Source organism: Conger conger, chromosome 2 (genome assembly GCF_963514075.1).
Source record: "Conger conger chromosome 2, fConCon1.1, whole genome shotgun sequence".
NCBI classification, from domain to species: domain Eukaryota; kingdom Metazoa; phylum Chordata; class Actinopteri; order Anguilliformes; family Congridae; genus Conger; species Conger conger.
Genome location: NC_083761.1, coordinates 47,867,179 through 47,879,578, shown reverse-complemented (window position 1 = coordinate 47,879,578; position 12,400 = coordinate 47,867,179). Strand labels below are relative to the sequence as shown.

At 42.0% G+C, this 12,400-nt stretch overlaps 1 protein-coding gene across 2 annotated transcripts in view; it reads right to left on the bottom strand.

The window, feature by feature from the left end:
• LOC133122962 (MAGUK p55 subfamily member 3-like) overlaps nt 1–10,687 on the bottom strand; it is a 38,357-nt gene extending 27,670 nt beyond the window's left edge. For both annotated transcript variants that reach the window (XM_061233255.1, XM_061233257.1), the window contains exon 1: nt 10,574–10,687. The gene's annotated coding sequence lies outside the window, so the exon portion shown is untranslated. The remainder of the gene's footprint in view (nt 1–10,573) is intronic.
• Nucleotides 10,688–12,400: the final 1,713 nt, after the last annotated feature.

Below are 12,400 nucleotides of genomic sequence, written 5' to 3'. Positions count from 1 at the left end.
TCAATTGACTTAATTGACATCGCTATGAGACAAATATGGTACTGTGCTGAAGTCTGTAGTAAGGTTTGGAGTGTCAGTACAGTCTCTGAATGCACCCTGCTGAGTGGTCTTTGGTGTCTGAGGCTCTCTGATATACTTTCCCTGCATCAACCCCATTCCCACATCCTGCTGCCTCTATCACAGAAGCCACGTGGAAGCATCAATCAGATGGGACAGGGAAGGGAATGCACAGCATGTGAGTCACGACCTCATAAAAAGGATGCAGTTCTTTTTCACAGCTACATAACATGGGTAGACATTCCCGCCTGTCTCTGCTCTACTGCACAAGCTTGGTTCCAAATTCCCCTTGTGGGGAAGGTTGACTGATTGCCTATTGCCCTTTCTGGGTTTTATAGAGGTAGGTGTTTTGTTTCAGTAACAACTTTCTGAAGTTCCTCTCGTGTGATTTCCTGTCATCAATCTATCAATTAGTTCAATAATCTTTAGGTCATTTAATTGCAGAAATACAACATCTTCATAAAGAAAGTAAAACAGAACAGATAACATTCACTTTCCGAGCGCTGGCCTCAATGATTATCAATGGTATATAAGGCTGGGTCGCAGAGCAGTCATTACAAAGTTGTTCACGGAAATCACATAGTTTATTAATTAAATTAACAAATAGGTCATGAACAGTTGGAAATCTGCACAACTGCAGCAACAGCAACAACTGCTTGAAGTATAAAAAAAACCCAACAATGGGCAGTAGCCAGCTGCTAGGAACAAATAGCCTAACAGAAAAAGGCATTGATACGGTGATGCATATCATTGCTTATTTCATATTATTTCTCTTTTCATCATGGAAATAAAGTGTGCTATTTTGCCTTTAATTTAACAGGACATTGTAACACATAGAGCTCAGTCAACAACTGCAATTGTTGACTGCCACAACTGACCAGGATGGAAATCTGATTCCAGCGCGTTCCAGAATGTGTTGTTGCACTTTGTTTCTCCCAGCATTTGCCAATATTGTTAAAATAGATATACACAAATAACACTGTAGGCTGCATTAAGGTTGAGATACTATCCAAAACTGCTGAAAATCATAAAATCGGAGGAAATCGAAAAAGATTTAGAAAGCCAATTCAGAACTGCCAACGTCACGGATTCCATGACACCTGGGACTTCTATGACAAACACTCAGCCTTAAATATCTTGTTTCTGATTTAAAATAATAATAACAATATTCTTGTAACAAGTGCTTGAACATGCCCTTGGGTTCTTCTTTAAGAGGTTCAAAGGTACAAAAGTAAGTTATTACTGGACTGAATAACATATTATTAATCAAATTAAACTGACAAGTCATTTGATAGATTCAGCTCCAAAATGGATAAAATAGCATTTATTTAATAACACCATAACCATCAAAACGCATAACTAAAACTATTGTCTAAAGGTCTTTTGTAATTCATTTAAAACGCCTTTCATTCATTGCCCGACAATTCCATTTGGCACCACATTTATCAAATACAGCAATCACATTTATTGTGCAGTAATGCGTCAGTCAAAAGCCCCACCCACTGATGTACATCACCATTTTATTTATTCAATTCTGTTTGACTGTGCACCCACCCAGCAAACGTAATCATAAACAATCTGGAAAAGTCAAGCAATTACAAGCAGATATTTGGGCTCATCACCTCCAAAATAGCACCATATGCACCTCCCTTGTTTTCATTAAGTAACTACTGATTGAGTTGGTGATTCCACCATATTGCTTTCACCTTTCCAAAGATCAGATTAAGGAAGGACATGACTGTAATGGTTTAGGACATAGCGTGTGTGTTGTGCTGCTGCTGACGGTATCTAAGGGGCAGGATCAAAAATGGGAAATACAATTTAAGTGGCTGTGCAGAGGGTGAAGCCACCACTGAAGGTGACTGGCTGACTGGATGGCCAAACATGCATCACTGCAAGTGGATTAAATACCATGGATGGAATTATACTTGGAAAACACTCAGATATGAGCATATCAGGAGTTAACGTTAATAGCTAGTTATACCAAAATGGTTGTAATGTTACAGTGTTATGTTTCCTGTGAGTTCGAAACTGCTGCTATTTTGCAGTAGAAAGTATACAGTCCGAGAAGCTAAAGACTAATGGTGCTCAGCTAAATGAACTTGTCATATTTGATTCACAGGGTAATGTGTGCAGACATTCATATGTCAAATCAAATTTCAGGAATGTACAGTGGTTTCAGAACCCCTTCACATTGTCTTGCTGTATGCTTTAACTCATTGCGTGCACTGTGGAGCAGGTTTTCTTCAAGGACCCCTCTGTATTTGGCTGCATTCGTCCTTTCCTCAATTCTTACTAGTCTCCCTGTCCCTACCACTGAGAAGCACCCCCATAGCATGATGCTGCCACCACCATGCTTCACCGTTGGGATAGTATTATCCAGTCATATGCCTTTTACTCAAAAGTGGCTTCCATCTAGCCACTCGTCCATAAAGGTCTGATTGGTGTAGTGCTACTGAGATGGTTGTCCTTCCGGCAGGTTCTCCTACCTAGACAGACCCTTTGCAAATAGATCCTTGCTGTCCAACATGCTGAAAATGAACTGCTCTAGTGGACCTGTTAAATACATCTCTTACTACATAAGTAACCCATAGTAACAATATATCTTAGAACCCATCAAAATAATAGAAAGATAGGTAAGTCAAAGGTGAAGACATGCATTGACTGCTTTTAGCTTGCTAGCAAGCTAGACAGATAAAAGCCATATCATTATGATCTGCTGGATAGAATCAGGCAAATAGAAGTGAATATAGAAAACTTGTACTTTCATTGGCAGGGAGACACGTCACAGCAGCAAATGAATGATCTTGGATTTAATTCCAAGGCTATTAGATAATGCCATTTCATGTTTTTTAAGAAAGAGCAACGCCGTTTAGTCTTATGTGTTGCTGTATTATCAAATCAGTATTATTCAATATATTTCACCCCCTTTTGAGGGCGAGATTAGCTCAGGAGGTAAGAGTGGTCATCTGGCTGTCGGATGCTGGTTTAATCCCCCACCCCCGGTGTGTTCTAGATGAGCTGGTTGTTGCTTTGCATGGCAGCCTATCACTGTGAGTGTGTGTATGAGTGAGCATACTGAAGATTCTGTAGCATAACAGGGCAATTCTCAATTTTTCCAAGGCAATCAACAGCCAAGGTGTATAGTGTATGGGAGTATAGTGAAATCCTACGTGAAGGACCAATCGGCCCTTTTTATTATGAAAGGGTTATTTCAAGTTATTTAATACATGTGATCACAGGGATAAATAAATGGCTGTCAGGCATAACTCTTTGATCTGATGCATCTCCTGGATAGCGAGGTTGCAAGACAGTAAGTTGTCATATGTCAGCCATCTTGAAGTGCGTTATTCTTGCTGCACTGTGATGCTGTATGATTGCAATGGAATCACTCGCTTCTCTTGTGACAGCAGTGAGCTCATGAAGCATCAAGCTGTGGGAAAATGCCTTTCATCTCCTCCTGCTGCTCTAGCTCACAGAACGGAAATATAACCCAGATTTATCCATACCTACAGTACAACGAGAACAGACTGATGAAAACACCAATGTGATCCAGAAAGATGGAACAGCATTATTCATTGCACAAAGACAAAATGTTCTAAATCCATTGTTTAGCCTCAGGATTCATTCTGCAAGACAATCTGAGCCATGTGTTTAGATTCAGAAAGTATTGAGGATTATGCATATTGGTTGTGCAGCAATCTAGAAATACAGTACAATTCCTGTCTTAAATGAAATAAATAACCCAACAATATAAGTCTCCATTGTTCAAAACATCAGCATAGTGATTAAGTGTTGTGTGGCAAGGGTGTGGTTTGAGGGAAGGAAGCAGGGCAATCAGAGAATACCGATTAAGTAGGCACACACCTGGACTACGTTTGAAATTAGTATAGGCTGTAAAATGTGTGCTCTTTTCTGCAGTAGATGTCTTGGACCGGGGAACCATCATACGAGAGAGAGCCGTGTATGAGAGCTGTGTTTGTGCAAGCTGCAATCGAAGCTGAATAGCTACCATGAAGGTTTCGGTTTTCTTTGCCTTTATTATTTTTGTTTATTATTTTTACCTTGAACCCATGAAGGTGACGGGAGAAGACTCTTTGTTTATTTTAGTTTGCTCCCTCTCTCCCTTCCTCACCACGGATTATTAATAAAATGCCAGTGCAATCCGGAATGTCTATATCTCCCTGTGTCCAGCTCGTCCATCCACTCAGGGGTGTGTCACAGCATGTGACAGTTTGCATGCAGGAACACGTAAGTATAACTACTGTATCAACTTATGTTCAGTTGGCAGAATTGAATCCATTGCAGTTTGCAAATGTCTCTGACTTTTGTTCCACCATAACACATAAAATCCCCTTGTGCTGCAGATTTCTTGGCAGCTTAGGTAATGTAGCAGCACAAAACAGTTGAGCCTCAGTAAATGCACTCTTCACCTGAATCTGCTGAATCAGACTGTATGAAAGACCTATCATCTTGAAACCTGTTCTTCAATATGACCGGATGCTGAAGTTTTTAGCATGGCAACAAACCAGCATTACAGAGCTTGTCCAAGCTCAGCCCCGTCTTTCTTTCTTGGATGAGTTCATCCTCATATATTTGTTGCAAATCCCTTTGTGTTGTTGTGCATCAGTGAATTAGTTACGGTATAGCGTGTAATAACGTGAGACAAGTAATTTTACATTTATATGGGAAATTGTATTCTTAGTGATGCATTATGGATTATCCTATGTTTCTTTCTTGTAACTTCCTGTAAGCGCCTATGTCTAAAGTAGGTATAATAGTGATTGGTGTGGTGAATGTACTACTTGTACTATTGCTCAGCCTCATAACGGCTTCCTTGACTGTCATTGGCACAACTCTGGTCCTCATGTTGACAAACGCCAAAAACAGACTCGAAAGGCAATCAAATGCCTAGAATCAAGACTTGATACTGAAATCTTTCTTATTCCTGCACTAAGGAAGCGATTGGATACACCTGACTAATGAGAAGGAGCTCAGAAGCAAACTGTGTTGGAGTACAGAGCCAAAAGAACAGAAATTGCACCACTGTCCAAATACCAATGGACTGCCCTGCATATGTGATTATGTGCTATTTGCAATCCCTAGGTGCATTGTGGTCATGTTCATTTGATGTACAATATTTTGCTTTGTTTTTGTTTGCAGAGCAGAGGAACTAGCCACAATCTTCAATTCCTTCAACATTATCTAATGCCTTCCTTTGATGCACTGCAAGTCACCTTTGTGTGCATCCATAAACCAGTGAACTTGTGCATTCTAACCAGATGCCTCCTTACTGATGCCAGCTTACCCTGAAGCAAGCACCTACACACGTACTTTACCATTTATACACAGTTACAGGTAACATATTGTGAAAAATGGCATTGCTTTGCTATGTGGATTATAAAGGCATTGAAGGTGCTATAAAACCACAATGCACAATCAAAACGCACAGCCCCCCAAACAAATCCACACAATCCGTATAAAGAAAATGTGAATTTAAAGTTCCTTGAGGTTATGACATCACAACGATGCACTCATTTGCTTCAGCATGGCCAGCTGGAACAAACCAAGGCACTCAGTACAGACAGCATCCAGTTCATTGGAGCTAATCAGCCAATCAGAACAGAGGTTCATCGTTATCAATGAGCCTTAAAGACACAATCTCTAACCTGTTCTGTTCTAAAGCTCACAAGAGACAATGATGAATAGACAAGTAAAACTGGATCGAGTTTTTGGAACATAAAACCACACAAATGTCGTGTTACGCATGTCAGGACACAAAATGCTGGAAAGGTGTTCAATATAGGACCTTTAAGATCCTGCACATGCTGAAATCGTGTGCCAACAGCTGAGTAGCTCCCTGTGTGTAGTACTATATGTGAGCAAGCACCAATTTGTCCTCTGAGTTCTACAAGTCATACTGAGTCATGACGGCATCACTGGGTTGTACTGTGAGATTGAAAACAATACCACACACTCAGTGTTATTCTGAGTGGAAATTATATTATTATTTGTAAATAATAATAATAATAATAATAATAATAATAATAACTAGGCTGCTGTTCATTCCTTACCCAGATATGTTTTATGTATTCTGAAAGTCAAATGAATCAGATTAATGCTCACATAAACACATCGCTATTTTCTTATAATTAACAGTCAAACTTTTTATTTATATGACAGCTGTTATCTGTCATTTTCCCAGAGATGTGCCACATTTTTACAAAAAAGAAGCTGACTCTAAAATGTATTAATTTCATTACAATCTGTCATGGTTAATTTTTTAATACAAGCTAACATTCTGTGCAAGAGAATCTAATATCTAATAAGCTTGTGTGTTGACAAACATGGGCTGAAGAGTGGAAGAATCATGTCTGTGCACCCATATGTTTATGTAAAAAGGGCATCATAGGACTAACGCAGGGATTAATTAGCACAACAGGGATAAGGCCCTTTAATAAAAAGCTTGGGCCGTCTTAAGGCTGACTAGTGGGGATACTATGCTAGCATTGAGAATGGTACACAATAAACTGAACAATGGACATTTAGCGGCATATCGTTCAAAGTTCACAAGGCTTCCCATGGAGCTGTCATGATAATTATCATCAACAGCAGCAACAGTGGCAAAGAGTTTTCTGTAATGGATTGTTTCATATGAAGATTCCTTGCTGCAGTAGATAAGACAGAACCCAGGGAGCCGTCTTTAACACCCCCATTTGCTAGGATGAACCTCTAGCCTCCTCCATGGATGGTTCCCCTGTTAACCCATATTCATATTTAAATGCTGCAGCTAGGTTTCTTTCACCCACCGAAGAGAGGTACATTCTAGGACAGCCTCCCGTTCCTGCAGCCCAGCCATTATATATAAACTGACTATGTACTGTGGACAGACCAGAGGTGAACTGCGATGATGGACTTTGCATTATAACCCATTAAAGCTTTCTTTAATGGCTAATATATAAAGTATTTCTCAGTGGCTGAAAAATCTCAGGCACTGTACCACACATACACTCAATTTCCACAGGCCTTCAGTGTCCAGCGAGCCTCATCTCTGTCTCTGACCATAGATTTATCAGCATTTTAACTTTTATTAGTCATTGAAAAAGCAACTGAAGATTTATGCTCGTCTTACTCAAAGAATGGTGCAGTCACAAGCTGGGCGTGCAGCTGTTCGGCATTCAGTTGCACACACCATCGCAATCGCACACTCATTCGTTCCTGCTGGCTTTTCTGAACTGCAAGGAGTGCAGAGAAATAATTGGTTGCACCAAGAATCAAGGTCAAAACTTAGTTGGTTTATCATTATGGACAGAGAACCTTGAATTTATTTTGCTTTTTTTTTCTTCATGAGTGGCACTTGTAATATCAGTCCTGTAGTCCAATGGTTTTCAGATTCAGTCCTGAGGGACCCCTGTGCATGCTTTCCAACCGCAATTGCAATCCCAGAATTTTAACAAGCTGTTTATTGGGTGATTGTCATATTTATAGGGATTATTTACCCTCTTAAACCATATTTCTTTCATAAACAGCTATGCATATGAAGAATATGTTCCAGATCCCAGCATACCCAGGAATCCTCAGGCAGTTTTGGAGTTTCAGAACCACTTGCTATCTTCTAAATATGAAGCTATATTCATAATTGGCATGGTCAGTAGGTTGTGTTAAATTTAAATAAAAATGCAAGACGGAGAGCCAGTCCGATCAAGGCCTTGTGAATAACTGCCTGCTGTTTCATTAACACTGGCACTAATGGCATCCTCAGTCTAACAGTCGTAGGAGGGTCTGGAGAATGGAGAGTAATCTCATTCCAAAGCCTGTGCTCTTTTCTCCTGCCAGTTACTACAGTATCACATTTCATTATCATTATTATGCTACAGACTTTCTTTTGCTTTCTTTTCAGAAAGCAGTATGGTCATGGCTATCTCAGGCAAAGCTGTGATATTTTAAATAACTTACATGGCATTATTCAGCAATATACAAATATAATCTCTTTTCCTACAGTAGACATGCCTCCAGAGAAACCTGGCCAGTGGAAATTATTGTATCTCACAGTATAAGTCCCATACAGATTTCCCATGATAGCACCACGGCAATACAAACTCCACAAAATCAAATACTTATTGTACATAAGTGGATCTCTGAGTCGTGGCCCATTGGTCTGGCAGACTGACCGATTATTCTGCTGTGATTGGTTGAGTTCTCTTGCCTGTTAGTGTGGAGGACTGATGGCTTCATCAGTTCTACTTGGTCGAGTTCTCTGATCCATTGGGAGGCAAGGCATGGACAGAACATTTGAAAGAGCCCAAGGCTAAATAAATTTAAAGTGGCTGTGAATGCCTTAAATCCAACCCTCATACTACCAGGTCTGAGTTTCAACCTTAATCCTCATGCATGACGAGGTTGCTCGGGTTCCAAGAGAAATCGCAAACTTGATGAGATGAAATGAGATGATGACCCCGATCTCATCCATCTTAAACCCTCTGTTTTCTATCAGCAAGCCTCACATCCGCTCCCCAAACCCCTTTCTGATTAACAAGAGCTGGTGAGAGATTATCAGATTGGGCCTTTGGCATCTGTGGTGGTCATGGTTAGAGGGTTTCCCTTCTGGCACCCTAGGTGGCCCATTTCAGTTGTGCTGTCAGCCCAGCTCACTTGTAAGGACGGGAAACTGAGGCTTCACACACCCCAAAATGTCTGACTGATCATAATCAATGCTTTTTGTTTTTGCAAGCATTTGTATTAGTCAGTGAATCAACGAGAATTGCTCATCTTTCACTCGGTGTGGTCCCCTGACTAAGGTCTCACACAATTATATTTGTTCACCACTTGCTTCCAGAATCTTCTAACCTCATCATGTGCAAGTCAGACCTGTATGGTGCATGATGTGCCAGAAATGACACAAGTGCAGCTGCATTATAAATCTCTATGACTCAGCTTCAAGCACACCTGGTGGGTGTGGTGGGGAGTTGAGGCATAAAGACAAATTTCAACCTCCCTCCAAAATTCCTGAGAGCTGTCTGCAGAGAACTGTCAACCACACCTCCATTTGGTCCCATGATTCTGTTGCAGGTTAAACCCAGAATATCTTCAAGGGCTCTAAATCTGAATTTACCATGGTTACAGATTTAGTTATTAAAAACATTCATTTTGGGATTCGTTTTTTTTGTAATTCATGATTTTTTGTAATGACCGTTTTGCAGATTCATAAATATGCACGTGCAGTTCTCATCCTTGCTATAATTGCTCAGTCGCTTTAGTTCTAAAACAATAAACAAGACGACAAACTCTGTAGCACTAGGCAGACACAACTACACCAGTGGGGTGTGAGCAAATTCTTGCCACAAAGCTGAATTAAATTTAGCAAACAATAGGCTCGCTGCCTGTCAGATCGGTCCGAACCACACTTTGAAATCTTGCACATTGAAGAGAAGCTGGGAGCCCTAAGGACTTGACCAGAGCCACGTACTATAAGGGAATGCACAAAAACACTCCGCCCCCCGCTGCCCCCTCTCACGAGCTCCCTCATCCGTATCTGTGGCTGAGGAGCAGAATATAAGAAACGCAGGTTGTCGTCCGTGACTTTTCTACGGGCACTCGTTCATTCCCATGCAGAGACACGTAGGCTTTATAAAGTGCTTCAGTTGGCCTCAGCAAGCTCTCCACTCTTAAAACCCCTGTTTCCTTCTGTCTGCAGATCTGCTGCACTAATGAATGTAACTTTTACAGCCCTCTCTGTGGCTAGATGAGATGAGAGCACTGAAACACATGCCAGGCAAGGCTCCAGCACACACTGACATGAGTGCACACAGGCAGACACACACACACATATATATATATATATATATATATATATATATACACACATGAACCCATGTATACACAGATAAATGCACTAACACGCTCACACGTGCACATTAACCAGACACACATATACACACATACACACAAACTCATGTATGGACAGCTAAATGCACTAACACGCTCACACATTTACACAACCAGACGCACATATATACACATACACATGATATATACACATACACATGAACTCTTGTATACACAGCTAAATGCAATAACACGTTCACATGCGCACACAGCTAATCTGCAGAATCAAAGGAGTCGAACGGGGAATGGTAGGGGGGGGGTTAGTTGCTCCTCGTTAAAACACTACATTCACAGCACACACGGTCTCTAACTCCCTACCTCACCACAACGGTGCCCAGCCACGTTCAGCGGTGAGGGCCAGAGTCGTCACGAAGAACCGTCTGCACACTCCACGAGCGCCTATACTTTAGCCGTCGCTAACGGCGAGAAGCACAGCATCCTCTAGCCCTCCCGCTGCTCAGCTGTCCTGCAGCTCTCTGGCAAGCGCCGTCAAATGAGAAGCCCAATCCCCGATCCTCTAAATCCTCTCTCCCCCCCTCATCCTCCACCAACATCCCCCCTCCTCGTTGTGTGGGTCTGAAAGCCCGCTGGATTATCAATGAAATAGTGCAAATGCCAAAGCTCTCCGTACCTTTCCTTAATCTCTGTGATCTTCGGTTTCCGACGGTAGCTGCCTGATTCCTCTGCGCCCGTGCCTAATTCTTCATCTTGCTGTAAGAGCCTGCTGCTGCTGCTTCCTCCTCTCTCTCCCTCTCGCTCTCTCTCTCTCCCCTGCTTGCTCTCTTTTGCTCCCCCTCCCCCCCTTGCTCTACCTCTCTCTCTCTCTGTCTCTCCCACTGTCCTCCTCAGTGATTGTGAATGAACAATTTTTGTGTTTGGACTCACAGACGGAATGTGTATGGAAATACACAGATCGATCACTCTGTGTTGTAACATAAGCAATCTTCTCCCTCCTCACTAACAACTCCCCTCCTGCACAACTCACATAGTACGGGTTTCAAATGCACACACCCATCCTCATCTACCCTTGTTCGTTGCATTCCTCCTTCCCTCCCTCCATTCCGGCTCTCGCTCTGCACTCCCGTTATTTGTCTGATTGATATATCAATCAGATGGTATGATATCAATCAATTGATATAAAATGGCAAAGCTTCTCCGTACTGTTGTGGTCCTGTACTCTCCTCTGACACAGCATGTATAATTATGAGGAAACAAAGCTGTCAGATCCGCGAGTCTCCAACTCCAGGGAGCGAAACAGGGTTGTATGCTGTTGTGAGTGCCTTTGTACTGTGTTTTCATTCCCCAGGGGTGCCTTTGCTAACAAATGGACCGTGCACAAATGTGCGATGCGCACGCACACACGCACACACCATACACACACATATACCCCACATACACATACACATACACCTGCGCACACATACATCCATGGACACATATACACACACATACATACAAAGATACATATACACACACATACACACACATGCACACACACGATACACACACACACAGACACATGCACATACACATACATGCACAGACGCAGATACACACACACACATACAAACATACATATGCATACAAACATACATATGCACACACATACACACGCATATACACACACACCATACACACACATATACCCCACACACACACACATACGTGCAAAGACACACATGCATACCCACACACGCGAGCATACAAACATACGTACGCACACACATACACACGCATGCACACACACATGCATACACATGCACATTCACACACACACAGGGAACGGAAGGAGGTGACTTTTCGATGGACACTCGTTCATTCCCTTGCAGAGACACAGGTTCAGTGACACATAGGCTTTATAAAGCGCTTCACTCAGCTTCAACAAGCTCTCCACTCCTAAAACCCCTGCTTCCTTCTGTCCTCAGAACTGCTGCACTAATGAAAGCAACTTTTAAAGCCTTTTACACACACACAGGGAACGGTAGGAGGTGAGTGTGTGCGTGAGAGGCAGCGTCTTGCATGCCTGTGTGAGCATCATGCATGTGTAGACGGTAGCGTAGTTGTCCAAAAGTGATGGGTGTGGTTGCGCTCTGTTCCATCAGAGCCTCAGTAAACAGTAGACCATTGAGCACAGTCCGGCGTCTCATTATACGGCTGTAGCAGAGCAGCTGCTGTCAGAGTTCAGAGGACAAACAGGTTTCAAGGAGGACTACGGGGGTTGTGCTTCCCACACAATCTCATTAATCAGAACAAAGGCCATGGCCCTGGGGAGAGAAAGCCTTCAATCAGTGGTACTAATTGAATCAGAAAGATGCTGACCCTTTCAAGATGGAACGGATTTCATAAATGGCTGCCATGTTTTAGACATACCGTATATGAACATGTTTGCGGGATTTAATGTCTGTTTAATTATGGAAAGGAATGTTACAAATATTTTAACAGCATTTATGAACCAAAA